Source organism: Schistocerca gregaria, chromosome 7 (genome assembly GCF_023897955.1).
Source record: "Schistocerca gregaria isolate iqSchGreg1 chromosome 7, iqSchGreg1.2, whole genome shotgun sequence".
NCBI classification, from domain to species: domain Eukaryota; kingdom Metazoa; phylum Arthropoda; class Insecta; order Orthoptera; family Acrididae; genus Schistocerca; species Schistocerca gregaria.
The window spans coordinates 355,852,234-355,869,742 of record NC_064926.1 but is presented as its reverse complement, the minus strand read 5'-3'; the positions used below and the strand labels follow the sequence as shown (position 1 = coordinate 355,869,742).

At 39.8% G+C, this 17,509-nt stretch overlaps 1 protein-coding gene across 1 annotated transcript in view; it reads left to right on the top strand.

Annotated features, from left to right (window-relative positions):
- Positions 1 to 17,509, top strand: part of LOC126281654 (leucine-rich repeat-containing protein 24-like) — a 354,700-nt gene that overhangs the window by 36,736 nt on the left and 300,455 nt on the right. Inside the window, exon 2 of the mRNA XM_049980790.1 lies at positions 7,416 to 7,457. The gene's annotated coding sequence lies outside the window, so the exon portion shown is untranslated. The remainder of the gene's footprint in view (positions 1 to 7,415; positions 7,458 to 17,509) is intronic.

The following is a 17,509-nucleotide window of genomic DNA, read 5'->3' as shown; positions in this document are numbered from 1 at the left end:
GGAAAAGATATGATACGCAGATTTCAAAAAGTCACAGCTCCTCATTCCTGTTCTATCAATTCCATTCAGATACATACGATATGGCCCATATCTGGAAAAGTAGTGGAGTGGACTTCTACCTACCTATCTGAAGCCTTCCGTTTAAATCTTTAAAAAACTGAAACGTTCTCTGTCCTGTGTATGACAAATTCCATTTCTGTTGCCATTCAGTCAATATAAAACTTTATTATAATAATGAATTTTTTGACGGTTCCTCAAGAGTAGCATATATTTTTTCTTCATTTAATGGATATTATTCCGTTTATTTACTTGTAGGTCCATGGGACATACGTACATCAGTATAGTAAGGACATCTGCAGGTACAGCGCTCAAGGCTACAAAGCAACATAGGTGAATGCCTCCTGCCCTTTTCTTAAATCCGCGCTAGGTCTCATCAGCTGTAACCTGTACATCAAACCATTGGTACCATAGCCCACAATTGCAGTAAATACTTATAGCTCCTGCGTCACTCACAGATTTACAGAGTTTTAGATTAGGGAAAGTAAGAATATGTATTACAATGAAAGGAATACACCTAGCTGCATACAAGTGTTGATATAAGTCAACGGGAGAGTTGAAAATGTGTGCCCTGACCATGACTGGAACCCGAGATCTCCTTTTTACATGGCAGACGCTGTACCTATCTCTTTTTTTTTCATTTTGTTCGGTATTGTTCGTAGCGTTTGGTCTGGGCGGACGTCACAAGACATTCGTTCAAGTTGGTCGTTGATTCCTTTACTCAGTTTTTTTTTTATTACAGAGGGCGAGCAGCCCTCTGACCGGTCCCATCTGAGCCACGCAGGAGACACAGGATAGTGCGACCTCAGGGACTTATCTCTGACACGCCTCCCGTGAGACCTACATTCGCCGGCCGCGGTGATCTAGCGGTTGTAGGCGCGCAGTCAGGAACCGCGCGACTGTTACGGTCGCAGGTTCGAATCCTGCCTTGGGCATGACTTTGTGTGTTGTCCTTAGGTTAGTTAGGTTTAAGTAGTTCTAAGTTATAGGGGCCTGATGACCACAGCAGTTGAGTCCCATAGTGCTCAGAGCCATTTGAACCATTTTTGAACGTACATTCCCTGCTTATCGTCCCGCACTATATTCATAGTACCCCTGCCCATTATACTCATTAGTCACGACTTTTTGCCGATTCTCATAAGAGTTCGAGCGCTGTTTGTGCATCTGCACAGATAAAGATGGTCAAATGGCCGATGATTGACATGTCCAAAAGAACAGATACCATCTTCATATATATATAAAATATGTACTGATTAGGTTTTGTTTACACAATGCCATTACATAAATGCAATAATAAAAAAGTTTCCAACATAATGATTCAGTCTACTTACGTTCAGGGACAAACTAAATCTGCTATGCCACATACTAAAAAATACAGAACAATTCCATGCAAAATATTCGTTGTAGGCCTGGCATATCCAGTGTTCGTCTAGGCACACAATATACAGGGTGTGTCACAATTTTTATTACACGCTTCTAGTTGTTTTTTACGAACTTAATAGACCAAGTTTTACATAGAAGCCCATGTGCACAAAAGTCTTTAAATGACGCCACAGACCACCAAAGTTGCAGGAGCCGGCGCCTGTAAATCTATGTATAAGGGTACATGAATATGTCACTCGCATCACCAAAAGAAATAACTTCCATAATAAAATCTTTAAAAACAAAGCATTCTAGTGGTTACGATGAAATATTAACAAAGTTAATTATGGCATGTTCTTGTGAGTTTAGTACAATTCTAAGTTACTTGTGTAACCAGTCAATTATAACTGGGACATTTCCTGACTGGCTGAAATATGCAGATGTGAAGCCTCTATTCAAGAAAGGGGATGAAGAGGTGCCATCAAACTACAGACCGATCTCACTTTTGCCAGCATTCACAAAAATTTTACAAAAAGTAATCTACAGGCAGCTTCTCAACCATCTGACCACAAATAACATATAATCAAGAACACAGTTTGGATTTCTGAAGGGTTCTGATATCGAAAAGGCTATTTACACCTACAGTGAGATGAACTTAATTCATTAAATAACAAGTTACAAGCAGCAGGTATTTTCTGTGATTTGTCAAATGCATTCGATTGTGTAAACCACAACATCCTTTTAAATAAATTAGAATTCAATGGTGTCAAGGGCAGTGCTGCAAAATGGTTCAAGTCATACCTCGCTAACAGGAAACAAAGGGTGTCAGTGCAAGGGACTAGTGAATTAAGTCATCAGTCATCATCAGAATGGGAAGAAATTACATGTGGTGTCCCACAAGGATCCATCTTAGGGCCATTGCTTTTTCTTGTGTACATTAATGATCTCTCATCAGTTACACTGCCAGAAGCAGAGTTAGTTTTGTTTGCAGATGACACAAGTATTGCAATAAATAGTATGTCGAGTGTAGTTCTAGAAAGATGTGCTAATGATATTTTCATGGATATTAATAAATGGTTTAAAGCCAACTCACTGACATTAAACTTCGAAAAGACTCACTATATGCAATTCAGAACCTGTAAGAGGTTTCCACCCAGCACGTGCGTAAAGTACGAAGAAGAGCAGATAGAAGAGTTTGACAGTCTTAAATTCCTGGGATTACAACTTGATAATAAATTCAGTTGGGAGGAGCACACCACAGAACTGCAGAAACGCCTTAACAAATCTGTATTTGCAATTCGAGTGTTAGCAGACATAGGCGACATAAAAGTGAAAAAGCTTGTATACTTTGCCTACTTTCATTCTATAATGTCATATGGTATAATATTTTGGGGTAACTCTTCAAGTCAATCAAAAGTTTTCAGAGTCCAAAAGCGTGTAATACGTATCATTTGTGGTGTAAACTCACTTATGTCTTGTAGAAACCTCTTCAAAGAATTGGGTATACTAACTACTGCCTCTCAGTATATTTACTCCTTAATGAAATTTGTCCTAAATAATATATCTCTTTTTCCAATAAACAGCTGAGTTCATACATACAATACCAGGAACAAAAATGATCTGCACAAGGAATTAAAAGCACTTACTTTAGTTCAAAAAGGGGTCCACTACTCAGGAACACTCATCTTCAATAATTTGCCAGCAAACATAAAAAATTTAGTTACAAATAGAGATCAGTTTAAAAGGAGCCTGAAAGACTTACTAGTGGCCAACTCCTTCTACTCCATTGACGAATTTTTTAATAGAAACAAATGATGTGTTTTATATATTTATACTATTAGTATTTTTATTTCAGCTCAAAAAAATATAAAAATAAAAGAAAAGGTGACTTGTTCCACATCCACGAGGATCTCCTCAACACGGATCTATGGAACGAAAAACTAATCTAATCTAATTTAATCGGTGAACATTAATAAAACCGGCAAATTGCAGGTACGGTTCATGGCAGAAAATGAATTCCTGTGAACAAGCGTCCGAATTGTGTGGTGTGCGTTCAACAAGAAGAAATTGTCCTGGGACACAGTACAGAGCTGACTCAGAACGATGTTCAAAGTGCCTTCCATGGGATTGCAGGTGATGAGGGTAGTAGGGTTGTCATTCGGGATACACATAATCGAACTTTGGCTTACATCAGGTTGGCGGGCCCCTTCCCTGGTACTTGTACTATGATTAGTCTCTAAACACTGTACAATTCGGTTCCCTAAATCCCTTCTTTAGCCAGTTTGGGCAGCAAATTCCTCTTCTCCCCAATTGTATGCAGTATCTCCTCATTAGTTACGTGATCTAACCATGTTATCTTCAGCATTCTTCTGTATCACACCATTTCAAAAAGTTTCTGCTCTCTTCGTATCTAAACAGTTTACCGCCCATGTTTCACTTCCATACATGGCTACACTCCTTACAAATACTATTAGAAAAGACTTGTGACAGTTAAATCTATACCAGATGTTAACAAATTTCTCTTCTTCAAAAACACTTTCCTTGCCATTGCCAGTCTACATTTTATATCTTCTGTACTTCGGCCATCATCAGTTATTTTGCTTCCCAGGTAGCAAGACTCATCTACTACTTTGTGTCTGAACTCCTAATCAAATTCCCACAGCATCACCTGATTTAATTCGACCTTTTTCCATTATCCTCGTTTTGCTTTTGTTGATTTTCATCTTATCTCTCCCTTTCAAGACACTGTCCGTTCCGTTCAGCTGTGCTTCCAAGTCGTTTGCTGTCTCTGACGGAATTACAATGTTATCGCCAAACCTCAAAGTTTTTGTTTTTTCTCCATGGATTTTAATTCCTACTCCAAGTTTAACTTGTCTTTCCTTTACTGCACGCTCAATACACAGAGTTAACAACAGCTCGGATAGGCTACAATCCTGTATCACCGCTGCTTTCCCTTCGTGCCCCTTGACTCTAATAATTGTCATCAGGTTTCTGTACAAATTTTAAATATCCTTCGCTTAGGACTGGTTCTCCATCTCAGCTCTTGATATTCATACAGGTTGTTCTCTTTACTCCAGAGGTCTCTTTAATTTTTTTGTAGGCAGTATCTATCTAACCCCTAGTGATACATGCTCCTACACCCTTACCTTTGTTCTCCAGCTCCCCTCCTTAGCGATTTTGCACTTACTGTCGATCTCATTTCTGATACTTTCTATTCTTTCTTATCTGCTTAATTTACTGCATTTTTATATTTTTCTCCCTTCAAAAACTGAACTCAGTATTTCTTGTGTTACCCAAGGATTTATAGAAGTTCTCGTATTTTTTCCTACTTAATCCTCTGCGCCTTCACTATTTCATCCCTCAAAGTTAACCATTCTTCTTCTGCTGTATTTCTTTCCCCTGTACTTGTCAACCGTTCCGTAATTCTCCCTCTGAAACTCTGTACAAAATCTGGCTCTTTCAGTTTATCCAGGTCGCATCTTGTTAAATTCCTACTTTTTTGCAGTTTCTTCAGTTTTAAACTACAGTTCATTACCAATGAATTGTGGTCAGAGTTGACATCTGCCCCTGGAAATCTCTAACCAGCCCCCATACTTGGCGGGAGGCGCTATTCCCTTCGCATCTTTACGTGCTCACTGTTCATTCAAAACAGAAAAGAACAACGCAACACGATCGACGGGCTTACTAGAGACACTGTCCAACACATATGTGCAAAGCTATACCGGATTTTCCCAGTGGTTTCCATTTCGCAACCGATCGGTGCTTACTTTGTGAAAACCCCTCGTATTTTGCCAGTCGATGAAAATGCGCAACGTGAAAACCGTCATGGAGCAAACATGACTGCACTTAATGTCAACAGAAAGCAGCACTTTAAACCGAAAATATTACGATTGGATAGATTAAATTTCATACTTTTCACAGAGCAAACTTTTATTCATGAAGTATTATAATGAACGATGATTTTTTATGAAAAAGAAAGAAAGAAATGATTATAATAATTATATCTGCACTCTTGTTTAGTCTTCAGCCGTTGATGCCCATTCAGAAACAATGGTTTATCAGAACAAGAAAAATGAGTTCGTAATATTAAAATATTAGCTGATACTTTGTATTAATATAGCACGACATTAATCTGAATCAGAAAAAAATTACGGATAGCAGGTGTTTTATTTGCGTCTACATAGCTACATCTACAGCAACGTACAAACTCCAAAATACGGTGCATGGCGGAAGGTACCATTATCACTATTAGTCATTCATTTCCTGTTCCACTCGCAAATAGAGCGAGGGAAAAACGGCTATCTATATGCTTCCGTACGAGCCCTAGTTTCTCCTGTATTCGTGGTCCATGCGCGAAATGTACGTTGGTAGCAGCTGAATCTTTCTGCAGTGAGCTACAAATTTCGATTCTCTAACATTTCTCATTAGTGTTTCCCGAAATAGATGTAGTCTTGCGTCCATGGTTCCCTTATGAGTACAAGAAGCATCTCCATAATACTCGCATGTTGTTCAATCTTACCAGTGACAAATCTAGCAACACGATTCTGAACTACTTCGATGTATTCCTATAACCTGACATGACGAATAAAGATAATAATATCATGGTTAACCTTTTGAATTATAAGTGAACGTAATATGTGTTAATGCCCCACGCGGGATTAGCCGAGCGGTCCAGGCCGCTGCAGTCATGGACTGTGCGGCTGGTCCCGGCGGAGGTTCGAGTCCTCCCTCGGGCATGGGTGTGTGTGTTTGTTCTTAGGATAATTTAGGTTAAGTAGTGTGTAAGCTTAGGGACTGATGACCTTAGCAGTTAAGTCCCATAAGATTTCACACACATTTGAACATTTCGAACATTTTGAATTTCTTATGTTAATGCAGTTAAGAGCGCTAATTGAAGTTGTACGCTTTTCTTTTAACGTCTGGATGTGCTGAAGTTTCCTCTATTATCAAGGCATGTGAAGTCCTATCCAATATTGAAGTAATAAGTAGAAACAAAATATAGGAAGTCTAGATATTCTTTTTCGATCAGTCTGACACAGTACAATTTTAGCAGCGACAAATATTTCAGAAATTCAGTCACATTGCATCTTCGAGGTTGAAAGTACGAAGCAAATACTCAGTTAAAATAACAATCTATTACAAAAACATAGTACACTAAGTTTATGTTTTTAGTACTGATGCATTTACAGAGCTGGAACTGATAATCCGAGTACGTATTACAGTGCCGATAACTTATAGTCCCAGCCAACAGCCATTTTATGGAACATTTGATAGAACTTTGTTTTCATTATGATCACTAGTACACCGGAAAATTTGTATACTTCACGTGTTAATAAAGATTATGTTAACTTGATTTATATATAGGGCGACAGCTATTGCCAAGGTATATTGACATTCATTTGTTATTGTTTATTCCACATCGTTTACTGTAATTCAAGAGCATTATTCTATGGAAGCCTTTCGTTCTTAATTACATATTATCTTCACGGCTCATTCTGAAAATTTCTGGACATTTGGTTTACATAACATGTTTCTACTTTCTATTGTTTGTAGATTAAAAAGGATTTTTGTATATAAATTTGGCGTATGATTTAATTATGGCGTTACATGTTACATGTTCTGAAGTGCACAGCATTCTCCTTCAATTTTAAAGGAGATTGAAGTAGGAAAAGACGTGTTTGCACATTCATTTTTGGAGTTTCTCAGCAATTTTTCTCACGCTGTATTTATGTTTTAATCACCTCATTTCAATTTTGTAAAGTTACAGTACTCTAGTTTCACATGTCCCACTCGTGTGTGTGTGTGTGTGTGTGTGTGTGTGTGTGTGTGTGTGTGTGTGTGTGTGTGTGTGTCTTTCTCCGTGTTCTCACTCACTTCCGTTATAGTATGTATATTTGATAGAGACAGGGGTGGGGTGGGGATGAGCATCTGATGATACAAAATATGAATTTTTCTTTTTAATTCTTTTATTTACGAATTGTTATTTCTCTTTGCAGGTACTACCACAGAAGTCACAGTCAACGAAGCGTTTTTACTGGGTAAGCTGGGAAAACTTGCTTCTGTAACAGGCCGTTTGAATAGCATTTGTTTCTCTTTCCTTGTTAAGAAATTAAACGTGTTAAAGTGTTCCTACAAAACATTCTCTCAAAAGTAAATTCTTGAAAACTTTGCTGACAGCGAATATGTTCGCAGTTTCACATCAGAGATTTCAAGAGTCTCAAAGACAATATTGATAAATCTCCGTGCCGTGCGTAGCTTCTGACAGATGGTTTTCAGCGTAAAGTGATATTTGCAAGGTATAAAGTCCTTTCTGACTTGACATTTAGAGTGAACGGAAGGCTTCTTGCTACTTTGTGCTCAACTCCTTGTAATATCACTGGCATTAATAACTGAAATTATTATTCCAGTACTACTTGGAAAAAAATTTTACTAAGAAAAGTCGTTTCTGCAAATGACGAATGCGTCAGATGAATTCCATTGTTTCTAAAACACAGGGAGTTAAATATGTGGTCCAAAATTTGGTGAGAACAAGGCTGTGTCGTTTACTAGCACGATCCTTTCTGCGTTTCACGAACTGTGTAACTCTGAAACTCTGAAGACCTTCGTGACCGATAACAGAGTTTCGTATAGCAGTAGTAATGGATCACCTACTCAAAAAAACTCAAACTATTGCACTCGTGTTCAGAAAAAAACAGCAGAACACCTTGAATGACTAGAAATAGGAAATTCATATTCACAGGACATGAACATTGGCATTTCCTGCAGAAACGATTAGCATTTCAGTTACCGTAACCCACGCCGTAATAAACGACAAACTGTGGCCCCTGATAGAGCCCAGACGGACGCAGTTCTGTCCTGCAATGCTATCTTCTCGGGCGGTAGTCTGGTTGGTGCGACATCACCCTTCTCGTCGTGTCATTCGGCCTTTCGTGAACCATTCTGCACTCACCAGTTGCAGTGGTGAAACACTTCGTCCCACATGAGCAGCAAGTTCCCGGATGGATGCATCACACCCTCTCATATCAATAACGCGCCCTCTTTCAAACTCACTGATTTGACGGTACGGTTCGTGCACACGTCTGTGAGACAGCCTGAGCGTCTGCTTGTCGCACTGATCCGCTACCTTTGGTTCATAGCGGCAACGACAGACACATTTTGCCGGTAGCTGGTGTTGCGCCACGATACTGATGTTGACATTGAAAACGCGGGCCGACGTCGTTCAAATGCTAATATTTCTGCAGAACATACTAATGTACATGTTGTGAATATGGACGATCTATCGCTAGTAGTTCAGGGTATTCTGTCCTGTTCTGAAGATGAGTCATAGCTTTGCCATTGTCGATTTGGAAGCTTTCTGTGTAATTTATCTATGTGTGAAACAGTGAATATTCTTTTATCAAAAACTTTCTCCTCATGTACCGTGTGCATCAATTGGTGTATTAAACTACTGAACAAATCTGACTGTCAGTTGGCCCTGTGTTGCGCATGTGGACAGAGTAGTAAAATAAAACTTAAACCTCAATGTAGTGTTGAAACTGAGGTAATAAAAATGAATCTAATTAAATGCTAAAAGAAACAAACTATTTCCTCAGTGAAAATTGTTTAATTGATAGTTGATATTGATGTACATATCTGACTTGAAACAGCCACGAAATAAAGTACTGCCCAACACGGAAGAAAATAACTGTTTCATATTACCCTCACTGTTCACTGGAAATTCATCTGCTTACTTAGTTTTTTGTGTCACGCAGCACTCTACGAATTTACCTCTTGTGCCAACCTCTTCATCTCAGAGTAGCACTTCCGACCTACGTCGTCAATTATTTGCTGGATGTATTCTCCAGCGTCTGTCTTGTTCTACTGTTTCTATCCTTTACGAATCTCTCTAGTAGCATGGGAGCTATTCCCTTATGTCTTAACACGTATCCTGTCGTCCTGACCCGTCTCCTTGTCAGTGTTTTCCACATATTCCTTTCCTTTCCGATTCCGCACGGAACCTCCTCATTACTTACTTCATCAGTCTATCTACTTTTCAACATTCGCCTGTAGCACCACATCTGAAATGCTTCGATTTCATTCTGTTCCGGTTGTTCTACAGTCCATGTTTCATAGACAACGCTGTGCTGCAGAGGAACAGTCTCAGAAATTTCATCTTCAAATTAGTTCCTTCGTTTGATACTAGTAGACTTCTCTTGACCAGGAATGCCCTTTTTGCCAGCGCTAGTGTGCTTTTGATGTCCTCTTTGATCATTCCGTCATTGGTTATTTTACTGGATAGATAGTAGATTTCCCAAACTTAACCTATTTCGTGACCATCAATGTTACTGCCAAGTATCTCACTTTTCTATTTCCTGCCACCTCACATTACTTTCGCCTTTCTTCGATTTACTCTGAGTCTATGTTCTTTAATTATTAGACTGTCCATTCCATTCAGGAAATCATGTAATCCTTCTTTGCTTTCTCTGAGGATAGCAATGTCATCAGCGAACGATATCATTTGTACCCTTTCACCTTGAATTTTATTTCTACTTTCCATCATTGCTCTTTCGATGTGTAGCTGCAACAGTAGGGGCGAAAGGATACGTCCTTGTATTACACCCTTTTTATTCCGAGCACTTCCTTCTTTATCTTCCACACTTATTATTCCCTCTTGGCTCTTGTACATACTGTACATTACCCGTCCCTCCCTACATCTTACCCCTAGTTTCCTCAGAATTTCGAACATCTTGGACTATTTGACGTTGTTGGGCGCTTTTTCCAGGTCTACAAATACTATGAACTTGTCTTGATTTTTCTTCAGTCTTGCTTGCATTATCAACAACAACGTCACAACAGCCTCCATAGTGCCTCTACCTTTCCTAAAGCCAAACTTACCATCATATAACCTATCCTCCGTTTTCTTCCTCACTCTTCTGCATTTTATTCTTGTCAGCATCTTGGATGCATGAGCCTTTAAGCTGTTTGTGCCGTAATTCTCGTACTCCGCAGCCCTTCAGCTGTCGAAATTGTGTGAAGAATGTTTTCCTCAAAGTCAGATGGTGTATCGCCAGATTCATACATTCCCCACACCAAAGTGATTAGTCGTTTTGTTGCGTCTTCCCATAATGATTTTAGAAAATCTGATAGAAAATTACATATCCTTTCTACCTTATTTGATGTTAACTCTTCCAAAGCTCCTTTAAATTCTGACTCTAATACTGGATGCCCTATCTCATGTGAATAGTATTTCTTCTTCTATCACTTCAAATAAATCTTCCCCTTCATAGAGGCCTTCGATTATTCTTACCACTTTTTTTGCTCTGTCCTCTGTATTTGACAGTGTAATTCCCGTTGCACTCATAAAGCTACCCGCCTTGCTTTTAATTTCACTGGCCATTGTTTTGACTTTCATATATGCTGAGTCTGCGCGTCTGACAATCATTTCATTTTAGATTTTTTCACATTTTTCATGCACTCATTTCGTCTTAGCTTACCTGCACTTCCTGTTTATTCCATTCCTCGGCGATTTCTATTTCTGTATTCCGAAATTTCCCAGATCAATTTTCTATCTCTAGTATTTCTTCTGGTAGCCATAGTTTCTTGGCAGGAGTCTTACTTGTACCTACGGCTTTCTTTCCAAATTCTATGACTGCCCTTTTTAGAGATGTCCATTCCTCTTCAACTGTTCTGCCTACTGGACTATTCTTTATTGCAGTATCAATGTACTTCAGGTGGATCGCTTCAGTCCTTAGTATTTTGATATCCCACGTCTTTGCCTATTGATTCTTCCTGAGTAGTTTCTTAAGCTCCAGCCTGCTCTTCATCACTACTACATTTTAATCCAAGTCTGTATCAGCTCCTGGATACCGCTTACAATCCAGTGTCTGATTTCTGAATCTCTGCCTAACCAGGATGTAATGTAACTACAATTTCTCGTATCTCCCTGCCTTTTCCAAGGATACCTCCTCCTCTTGTGATTCTTGGACAGAATATTTGCTATTCATAGCTGAAATTTATTACAGAAATCAATAAATTTTTCTTCTCTCTAACAGTGCCAAGCCCATATTCTCCAGGACCCCTTTCTTCTTCTTCCCTGAAGAAAATACATTACCTGTTCAGTATCCACATTTACTTTCTCCCTCTCTTCATCTTCATCTCAAAATTCTGACGATGTACTATTTGCTTACAATACTGCAAAGTGAAGTGTCACTTGGAAGAAAAGTAACTTATCTCTTCCTCAGCAAATAGTTTTGTGCCTGGTGCACCGAAGTTGTCGAAAGAAAATTGAATTCGGAAAATTTTAAAATTCACCAAGAGAGCTGCAGGAGGGTTCTGCTTTAAAGAAAATCGTTTTTGATATATTAAACTCTGATTATTTTAGAAAGAGGCTGTACAACATATGAAGACCACAAGTTATGAAATTCTCTCATTACAAATGTTACAGACATTTCAACCAGTAGCGTAATTTGCGATCCAGGGAAAACAAAGAGATCAAATTATTAGAAGTCATATATATTAGTTATTATCTAAGAGACAAAAATGTCCTCCAATTGATCGTTCTGACAACTAAACGTTTCATTCTTGCGTTTGCATGGGTTACCATGAAATATTCCACGCAAAATCTTCTGCATCAATACAATCAATACCCCAATTAGCAAGCGAATTGCAGATGCTGGTGCTCGAATATCGACATAAAAGTGACACTGGAGAAACTGAAAAATAAAATTGTGCACGAATTCTGAACATGATGAAAGTAATCACCCAGTGAATTATGCTACAGCCCATAACCATTTAAAAGACTAATCAAACCGAGGCAGCAGCGGAAATGTTGCAGCTGTGTAAAGCCGAGACAAATGACTGTTTCAGTCTCCTATTAACACTGGATGTGTGTTCAATGTATCACTATAGCTTCGAGAGAAAGGAGCAAAAAAAGTGTTTAATCTTGTGGATTCACCATGACCACCACCAAAATAGACAAAGACCTATGAAGGGGCGAGGTAACACTGTGTAATTTTCTGGAATGTCATGGTGTGATGCTAACACGTTATTCTCGTAAACTCTCTTGATGAGGTTTCAGGAGGCTATCTAACCCTTTAACTGTTGCGGAAGAGTTACTCGTCGCGTTCTGCCGCTTCCCAGATGCTGAAGACGTGTTTAACCGGCGGCCCAGGGATTTTCTTTAAGCGCTATTGACGTGTTTACGCATCCCCTTCCGCTGACCTCTCACTGTTGCGAAAAAGTAACTCAGATATCTCGGCGAATAAAAAATGTTTCGAGTGTTTATCATACAATATACGTACCTCTTTGTCAGCTACCACTTTGGATAAAACATCAGTTCGATATCTCGAACTGTCTATGAAATATTACGATCGATATTACCACATAGTTCCAGATACCCAGATACGGAAATGGGAACGACGCGCGTGACATTCCACCGGATACAGAAGAACCAATAATTAGAGAAGAGAATGACGTATCGTTCTGCTCACGTACTCACTAATACACGATCTCAAATTGCTCTGAGCTCTATGGGACTTAGCTTCTGAGGTCATTACTCTCCCAGAACTTAGAACTACTTTAAAACTAACTAACCTAAGGACATCATACACACCTATGCCCGAGGCAGGATTCGAACCTCCGATCGTAGCGTTCGCGCGGTTCCAGACTACAGCGCCTAATGTACGAGTTAAATTCTATCATACGCAGAGTTTATGCAATGCGTTTTTAACTCTGCAAAATCTTTAAAATTTGGTGCTATGTTTTACTTAATTTGATGCAGCACTGGACATATGACGCATAATGAAAAGAAATTCAGTCGTTTATCTTGCATAGATGTTAGACTGTAAAAAGCGCAAAATTCAATTTTTCCCGCAAAAAGTTTTCTTAAAAATGGATGCTAAGTATTTTATAGAGGCTGGGTCGTCTTCTCTCAGCGCAGGTAGCAGAATTTGGCAAACACTTCAGTGACGACAAAGCAGAGTCCACCACGGAATGTAGATATCACATCTTTAGTAGCGAAAGAGCTAGAAGAATGACCACGGAAGCTGTCTAAGGGAGTGTTATTGCTGCTCGCATCGCCTCAACTCATTCAGCACAGGATACAGTCACACATGCTGCTCCTTTAGGCTATTAAATTTGCTCCCCCCCCCCCCCCCCCCACACACACACACACGCAATCACGCCAGCACTACCAGAACCAACAACACCAACACTAACACCACGACAACTACAGTCTCCATCACGTTCTCTTGGCACTGCACATAGTGACTTCATATTTCTACAGAGACAAAATGGTTGCATGGCAGGCTTTTCGAGAATGGCGACGTAGCATTCATCGAGATGAAACGTTTCCGAGCAGCCAGAATGGAAAAATGTGAAAACATGGTCTCCCCCACAACATCCATTATTGGTAATAATTTGTTGCATTGAAAGGTGAAATTCTTGACCCTAAATCTTATGGTCGCAACTTGAATTTTTTTGAGATGATTATTAAAACATGCTAGTAACGTGTAATATGTAACGTTTAATGTAGTGTGGAGCCAAGAACAAACAGACGTCACAGATACAGTCGCGAAATGGTTAGTAACACTGGCTGGCGCGTTACGGTTCATATTAGGATTATTCCCTCGCCAGGGCAACATATTCAGTTGCTATCCTTCCAAGTACTTGGAAAAATTTTTGGTTTTGTGGCAAGGTGCCACATAATGCATAAAAATGGTATCTTTGTTAGGAAACCACTCATTAATTCTGAGAAAAGTTCCATTTCAAGGCTTTCTGTATACTGTTCTTGCCTTATTGTCCGTTCAACCATGTGTTATCTGCCAGGACCATTCACGCACATCACACTCCAGACCATAAAAGAAGTTGGATGCTTAACAGATTGCTGCACACACTCAGCTCCGAACTCTTCTCCAGGTCTACGACGAATATATAGGCTACTTTCTTCCATTACTGTGAATATGTATTCATCACTGAAGCATACTTGATGCATGAGTACAAAATTGCAAGGTTAGAAAAGTTCGGAATAGAACCATAGGAGACCTCAACAGTCCCAAAAGTGCATTTCTTCAGCATCAATAAAACACCACACTTTCAAGGCGAAACTCCTAACTTTAGAGATCAGACCCCCTTAATTTACCATATCGTTGCACATACCTTAGCCCAGTCCTCGTTTGTCCACTCCTGAAGTTGTTTAGGTCACTGAAATCCTTTGGTTTTCATGACATGTATTTTTCTGTTTTTTCTTGGTCAGCATGCCTTTAAGCCACATTGAAACAATCTTCTCCCCACTGTCACAGGTGAAACTTCAATACCCAAACCTTTCAGCTGATGGCTCATGTCTGTAGCAATAAGTTTACTGTTCATTGTTGCCATCATTGTAAGTCTTTTCATTGTTGTATGATTGATTTTTCTTTTACGTCCAAATTTCCTTCCCTCTTTGGCTTATATTCACAAACTTTGTGCACTGAAAGTTTGATTCTGCACACAGTTATCTGTAACATTCACCTTTTGTCAGCAATTTCGTGCTGTGTATAACGATTTTCAGCAAGAAGTGCTACCATAGCCTAAACTTTCCGGAGTGAAACATCTTTTGTCTTTACCATAACCTCACTTTCTTAGAAACCTCCACGATTTACCACCTATAGCTAAAATCTTGCAAGTTCTCAAGCTATATAATGTCTAGTTAACGTAGCAAGAAGTTGATAGAATAAATTAGAAGATGAAGTACACCACAGAAACATAAGACATTTCAAAGCATGTACACAGAAAACCAACACCAACCCGATTTGTAGGGAAAATGACAAATACTACCAACTGCAGGTTGCTTGGAAGGGAATTTCGTGTCATCAATCAAATCATTAAAACATATCAATTATTACACTTTTGTCTCCCATTTTTACACCAGAAGACTCAAGAGTATCAAAAATAATCGTTTACATCTACATCTACATATACATCTACATGTACATATACATCCGTACTCCGCAAGCCACCTGCCGGTGTGTGGCGGAGGGCACCTTTAGTATCTCTATCGATCTCCCTTCTATTCCAGTCTCGTATTGTTCGTGGAAAGAAAGATTGTCGGTATGCCTCTGTGTGGGCTGTAATCTCCCTGATTTTATACTCATGGTCCCTTCGCGAGCTATACTTAGGAGGGAGCAATATACTGTTTGACTCCTCGGTGATGGTATGTTCTCGAAGCTTCAACAAAAGCCTGTGCCGAACTACTGAGCGTGTCTCCTGCAGAGTCTTCCACTGGAGTTTATCTATCATTCCCGTAACGCTTTCGCAATTACTAAATGATGCTGTAACGAAGGGCGCTGCTTTCCGTTGGATCTTCTCTATCTCTTCTATCACCGAGCGAGGTGGCGCAGTGGTAAGGCACTGGACTCGCATTCTGGAGGACTACGGTTCAATCCCGCGTCCGACCATTCTGATTTACGTTTTCCGTGATTTCCCTAAATCACTTCAGGCAAATGCCGGGATGGTTCCTCTGAAAGGGCACGGCCGACTTCCTTCCCCATCCTTCCGTACACCGATGAGACCGATGACCACGCTGTCTGGTCTCCTTCCCCCAACAACCAACCAACCTATCTCTTCTATCAACCCTGTCTGGCACGGATCCCACACTGGTGAGTAATATTCAAGCAGTGGGAAAGAAGTGTACTGTAACCTACTTCCTTTGTTTTCGGATCGCATTTCCTTAGGATTCTTCCAATGAACCTCAGTCTGTCTTCTGCTTTACCGACGATAAACTTTATATGATCATTCCGTTTTAAATCACTCGTAATGCCTACTCCCAGAAAATTTATGGAATTAACTGCTCCCACTTGCTGACTTGCTATATTGTAGCTAAATGATAACGGATCTTACTTTCTATGTATTGTCAGCACATTACACTTGTCTACACTGAGATTCAATTGCCATTCCCTGCACCATGCGTCAATTCGCTGTAGATCCTCCTGCATTTCAGTACAATTTTCCATTGTTACAACCTCTCGATATACCACAGCATCATCCGCCAAGAGCCTCAGTGTACTTCCGATGCTATCCACAAGGTAATTTATGTATATTGTGAACAGCAGCGGTCACACGACACACTAATGCGGCACACCTGAAAGCACTCTTACTTCGGAAGACTTCTCTCCATTGAGAATGACATGCTGCGTGCTGTTATCTAGGAACTCTTCAATCCAATCACACAATTGTTCTGATAGTCCATATGCTCTTACTTTGTTCATTAAACGACTGTGGGTAACTGTATCGAACGCCTTGCGGAAGTCAAGAAACACGGCATCTGCCTGGGAACCCGTGTCTATGGCCCTCTGAGTCTCGTGGACGAATAGCGTGAGCTGGGTTTCTGACGATCGTCTTTTTCGAAACCCAAGCTGATTCCTGCAGAGTAGATTTCTAGTCTCCAGAAAAGTCATTGTACTCGAACATATTACATGTTCCATAATTCTACAACTGATCGACGTTAGAGATATAGGCCTATAGTTCTGCACATCGGTTCGACGTCCCTTATTGAAAAAGGGGATAACTTGTACCCTTTCTCAATCTTTTGGAACGCTACGCTCTTCTAGGGACCTAAGGTACACCGCTGCAAGAAGGGGGGCAAGTTCCTTCACGTACTCTGTGTAAAATCGAATTGTTATCCCACCAGGTCCAGTGGCCATTCATCTTTTGAGCGATTTTAATTTTTTGTCTATCCCTCTGTCGTCTATTTCGATATCTACCACTTTGTCATCTGTGCGACAATCTAGAGAAGGAACTACAGTACAGTCTTCCTCTGTGCAACAGCTTTGGAAAAAGACATTTAGTATTTCAGCCTTTAGTCTGTCATCCTCTGGTTCAGTACCATTTTGGTCACAGTGTCTGGGCATTTTGTTTTGATCCACCTACCGCTTTGACGTAAGACCAAAATTTCTTAGGATTTCTTACCAAGCCAGTACATAGAACTTTACTTTCGAATTCATTGAACGCCTCTCGCATAGCCCTCCTCACACCACATTTCGCTTCGCGTAATTTTGCTTGTCTGCAAGACTATATTTATATATCGGCTATATTTAAGTTTTCTGTGAAGTTCCCATTGCTTCCGCAGCCGTTTTCT